Raw genomic sequence first — 6122 nt, 5'->3', positions numbered from 1 at the left:
AGAAATTTTGAGAGAGACCACATTCATATGTTTTACCACAGTATACTGTTACGTTCATTCTCTTTCATTATTAGCTATTGTTGTTAATCTCTTAACTGTGCCTAATTTATAATTAAACTTTATCATAGGTAGGTATGCTTAGAAAAAAACATAGTATATAGAAGATTTGATACTAGCCATAGTTTCAGGCATCTATGGGGGGGGGTCTTAGAATGTATTTCCCATGGATAAGGGGGATTTATTATACAGGGATTGGTAAACTATGCCTGAGAGCCAAATCCAGCCATGTGCATTCTTAAGTGCATTGTCAATGTCTGCTTTAGCACTGTAAGGGCAGTGTGGAGTAGCTATGCAGAGACCTTCTGGTACACAAAGCATAAGAAGTTTGTTATTTACTATATTTTTTAGCGTCAAGTACTATATATATGTAAAGTGGCTTCTACAGAAAAAGTTTGCCAACTCTCGGACTTGCACAAAGAACACTTGTATACCTTCTGAGAATTGTCAAAAGTTGTTAACATTTCATCATAGTTGCTTTATCTCTCTATATTTATAAATATAAAGGGTTTATAGTCATATATTTCTGATCCATATGAAAGTAAGTTGCTGATATCCTGACCTTTTCCTTCTGAACACTTTGGATACCTCTGCTAGGAATAAAGGCATTCTTCTATAAAGCCACAATGCCTTTTGCACATAAATAAATTAATAATTATTCATAATAACCCACAGTCATAATTTCTCAATTATCCTTAGACTCTTTCTATATTTGTTTGAAATTTAGAATCAATATCCACTCAAAGTTTTATGCATTATCTTTCATCATTATGTTTCTTCGAATTCTTCCTTCTAAAACAAGTCTGTCATCTTATATTTTTTCTTTTCTCCCCAGTTAATATTGACTTCTGGCAGAGTCTAAGCCAATGGTTTTGTAGAAAACTCCACATCTATATTAATTTATATTTACTGAATTCTTCATGGTGTGATTAGCCATTTTTCCCATCTTCTATTTTTTCTGGAAACTGAGCATTGGTTCTAAAGGCTTGCTTAGATCCAAGTTAAACATTTTTGACAAGGTCATTTTACAACATAAAAGGAGGAAAACAAAATCAAGTTTTCTAACTATTGATAAGGCAAAGTTTGATCATTTGGTTAAGACAATGGTCAACATGATGTTGGTATGGAAAGGTACATGTTTCCTTTTGCTATTATCTACAAGATTTCCTGGGGTGGCAGAGGAGGTAGGGATCTTTTGGCATCATGGAATATCTATTTTCCCTAAAACTTTTTATTTAATGATTTTTTATTTCTGTGATATTGCATTCTCCCATCCCTTCTCCTACTCTTCTGTTCTGTTTGGCTGTTCCTTTATAATAAACTAGTAAATAAAAATGAAGTGACTTCCTGAGTTATGTGAGCTGTTCTAGCAAATTATCAAAATCAAGGGGAGAATTGTGGGAACCCTAGATTTATAGCTAGCCAGTCAGAAGCAGGAAAGTCCCCAGGACTCACTCTTGGCATCTGAAATAGGGGCAGTCTTGAGAGACTGAGGCTTTCACCTATGGGGCTTGATGCTAACTCCAGGTAGTAGGTGTAAGAAATGTATTGAATTATTGGACACCCAGTTGGTGTTGAGAGAGTTAGAGAATGGTTGTTGGTGTGGAAAAACCCACACATTTGATATCAAAAGTTTTGTGAGTAGAAACAGGTCATAATTCCATTGATGATCATTGCTTAAATCAATTAAAAATTACTGTTGTGTTTCTAATTCTGTAATCTCTTCTACATATGTAAGCTGACATTCTTCTGTATAGGACAAGGTTTTTTTTTTTTTTACCCTTTTGTTTCTCTCTCCCTTACTCTGCCTCTCTCATATCATTATAAATTTATAAATTCTAAAAAATTAAATGCACTACAATAAATTATAACCATTCTTTTTTGTGCTTAAATTTCCAAAAATTAGCCAGTGGGAACCCCTTCCCTCTGCTCTTGTATGCACTGGATGTAGCCCATCGGTGTTTGAGTTCTTTCTTGATTTCTGGCAAAAAAAAAAAAAAGTCTAGTTTACCTTGTACTTTCCCACCTCCAACCTAGAATCAGTCGTTCCTGTAAGGATCTCTGGCTTTTTTTTTTTTTGGTTTGGTGATGGTATTGAGAAATCAAGATTTAAGTAATGCAGTGTTTGCTTTTTGGGGGGTGCCATTTTTTCTAGACTTTGTCAATGTACACATGCATGTATAGAACTTACATAAAATTATTAGTTTGTATAAGGTGCCAGGACTCTTCTTATTGCAAATAAAAGGCAACTAACCCAAGACACTGAAGGCATAATAGAAATGAGAAGTATTGAGTAGCCCTGTAAAAGGAAGTATGGCTTCAAGAATAGCTATGTCCAGGGCCTCAAATGATGCTTTACATCTTACTGGATTTCTCAGCTCTAACTTTTCTCTGTATTAGGTTAATTCTCAGGCACTACCACTCATATCCCCAACAGGCAATGCAAAAGTTCTAAAGCAGTAATTCCACTGTACTATAAACTGGAAAATAAAACACCTGGAGAACTCTGAAGTTCTGTCTCCATTACTGGGATGGGGGTTCAGCAAAGGCCGTGAGGGTTTTCCTTAACTCTCACTTGTTCCTCACAACTGATAAAACTTGGTGAAAGAAGGACTCTGTGATTTTAATGTTTTCCAATATTACTTCACTGTACTACTACAGTCTTATTTAATGTTTTCTTTCACGTTAATTGCCCTATAGTAGTTCTCCATCTCCTAGGCTCTAGCCACGTTTCCCTTATCTACAAATGTTTGAGCAGGTCTCTTAGAGGCTATCAGGCACAGCAATAGTTGTTTGTTTGTTTGTTTGTTTGTTTTGAGATAGAGTTTCACTCTTGTCACCCAGGCTGGAGTGCAATGGCGCAATCTTGGCTTACTGCAACCTCTGCCTCCCGGGTTCAAGCGATTCCCCTGTCTCAGCCTCCCAAGTAGCTGAGATTACAGGTGCCTGCCACCACATCCAGCTAATGTTTGTATTTTTAGTAGAGACGGGGTTTCACCATGTTGGCCAGGCTGGTCTCCAACTCCTGATCTCAGGTGATCCACTGCCTTGGCTTCCCAAAATGCTGGGATTACAGGCATGAGCCACTGCACCCGGCCACAGCACTAGTTTTTGTTGATACCTCTTTTAGAAACTTTCATCTGCTTCTGGCTTAATTACTGTGTCCCTGAAGATCTGCCAGCATTCTTCCATTCACAGCCTACTCAGTGATGCTCGGCTGATTTCTTAATTCTCTCAGATCTCATGTCAAAAAGCACTTTCCCATCCAAAGGTATAGAGTATGACTCTTTCTCAGAAAACTCTATTTCCCCAGCTAAACTTAGCATATAATATTAACTTTAAAAAGCACCTTTGGGATCATTAAGTCTGTTCCCCAATGCACATCATTTAACCTTCAGAAAATGGAAATCCAGGGAGGGAAGAGGCAGGCCTAAGATCAAACCAGAAATGACTAGAAATCATGGCCCCTAATTTGAGACTCCTACATCCTGGGCCAGTTTATATTCAAGAAATGCTATCAAGCAGACCAGTAATCCAAGGGTCTGTGACAGGCATCCTCTTGAGAGGACAGTCCATGGGAAAGCAGTAGAAAAGGGCACAAGGATGTGAAGAGAGTTCTGAGGTTGGGACTGGCTCTGACTCTACATAACTGGCTTTATGACTCCGAGTATGGGACTTGACTTACTGTCTGTGAGAAGTAATTAATAATATCTGACTCATCTGAGACTCTTTCCACCTGAGGAGCCCTTGTTACTAGAGGGATGGCATGATTTTCTCTGTCACCATCATCAGCTCCATCATAAATACTATTGAAAGAATCCCTTCTCTGAAACCAGAGTCCTGGACTAAATCCCATCTCTCACTTTTAGCTGTGTGGCTTTGAGGAAACTTACTTTATCTCTTTGTATCTCGGTTTCTTTACTTATCAGACAAGGATTTCTGTTTTATGAATAGCAAAGTATAGTGGTGAAAAAAGCAGTCTGAGGCTTTCTGTGTCTCATTTTTCTTATCTCTAAAATGGGGATAATAATGACAGCTCACCCACAGCGGAGGGTTAAATGAGATAATACATGTAAAATGCCTGGAACAGCATCTGGTAAATAACAGGCAACCGTTTACTATTTTTGTTTTTCTTGTTGTTATTATTGCTTAGGTATAGGTTGAGCAGGCTGTGATGTACTGTGATTAACTGCTCCTAGACTATGGGATCTCCCAGGGCAGAGATTGCTTGTCACCTCTAGAGTTTGACATAAAAACTAGCATGCAAAATACTAATGAACAGATAGAGTCACTATTGTTATTGTAGGGTTACTATGAGAATTAAATTACATCGTCCATGGACGCACCTAGCATGGGGCCCAGCACATAATAAACTCTGCCATCAGCACTATCATTGTCATCTTCCTCATGTTCCTCAAAGCGGTCAGCTCTTTTGTGGCTACCTAGCTCCCTGGCAGAGGTCAAGGTGGAAGCACGCATTCCCGTTAAGGTATCTACCCCCGAAGGTAACATCCACTCAAGCAGGGAAAGAAGTTGGCCTTTATTGAAGAGTGTCTAAGCTCTTCTTTGTTTTGTTGTTGTTGTTGTTTTTGAGATGGAGTCCTGTTCTCTCGCCCAGGCTGGAGTGCAGTGGTGTGATCTTGGCTCACTACAACCTCCGCCTCCCAGATTCAAGCGCATCTCCGGCCTCAGCCTGGGAGATTAGCTGGGATTACAGGCGCGCACCACCACACCTGGTTAATTTTTGTATTTTTAGTAGAGATGGGGTTTCAGCATGTTGGCCAGGCTGATATGGCACTCCTGACCTCAGGTTATCCACCCACCTCAGCCTCCCACAATGCTGGGATTACAGGTGTGAGCCACCACCCTGCCTGGCCTGTCTAAGCCCTTCTAATATGGTGGTGTTGAAGAAAAAATATTGGCAAAGGAATTGAGGGTTAAAATCCTCTTTTTGCCCTACTGAAGTCACTGAGTAAGCCAGAATAAGTCACTTCCCCCATCTCTGCCTTGCCTTCCCAATACTCCTGCTGTGTCAGTTTTCTGTGAAAGCGGCAAGTTTATGGCATGGGGAGACAAAGACAGCGCGGAAATCCTCGGTCCGGGAACCAACAACGACAACAAATCCTGATTTGCGGCCTGGCGCGGTGGCTCACGCCTGTAATCCCAGCACTTTGGGAGGCCAAGGTGGGCGGATCACGAGGTCAGGAGATCGAGACCATCCTGACTAACACGGTGAAACCCCGTCTCTACTAAAAATACAAAAAATTAGCCAGGCGTGGTGGCGGGCGCCTGAGGCCCCAGCTACTGGGGAGGCTGAGGCAGGAGAATGGCATGAACCCGGGAGGCGGAGCTTACAGTGAGCCAAGATAGCGCCACTGCACTCCAGCCTGGGCAACAGAGTGAGACACTGTCTCAAAATAAATAAATAAATAAATAAAATGCCAATTTGTACCATTTGCCAGTTCCTACAGTGTAAGTACTTCCACCATGGCCAATTTCAAGTTACTAGTGTGAGTCAAATGGCTCACAGAAGTCTTCAAAATTGTAGTTATCAGCTCTGTGCGGGGATAAGAGCCAGCTCCAGCGTACCGGTTCGGATGTAGAAATTGCTATAATTTGGAGATTATGAGGAGGTCTGGAGACCGACGTGCACCCCCTCATCTCCTGGAGCTCCATCATATTACTAAAGGGGTCTTTTTCTGTCTTTATTTTTCATAATTATTTTTGTGCTGTGGGCCTCCAGGACAGAAGTTGTTTATTTATTCAGTAATTGTGTGTTGGGAACTTGCTGTGTGCCGGATTCTGACATAAGCAGTAGGAAATTGAAATACTGTCTTCCCTCAAGGAGATGCATGTAAGCAAATGCTATATTAGGGTTGGAGGTATGTGTAATTTTTATTAGAGGTGGGAGTATCTAGTTCTCCTGGGGGAGCAGGGGAAGATAAAATAAACGGCAAAGACAGTAGTTATGATGATTCATAATATTTATTGACTGTCTCTCGGCACTCCTCCCCATGCCATAACTCAATTCAATATAGGACTTAGCACGTAACAACCTCTCTGAA

The sequence above is a fragment of the Papio anubis genome, chromosome 8 (genome assembly GCF_008728515.1).
Source record: "Papio anubis isolate 15944 chromosome 8, Panubis1.0, whole genome shotgun sequence".
In the NCBI taxonomy this organism is placed as follows: Eukaryota; Metazoa; Chordata; class Mammalia; order Primates; family Cercopithecidae; genus Papio; species Papio anubis.
This window is presented reverse-complemented; position numbering follows the sequence as displayed.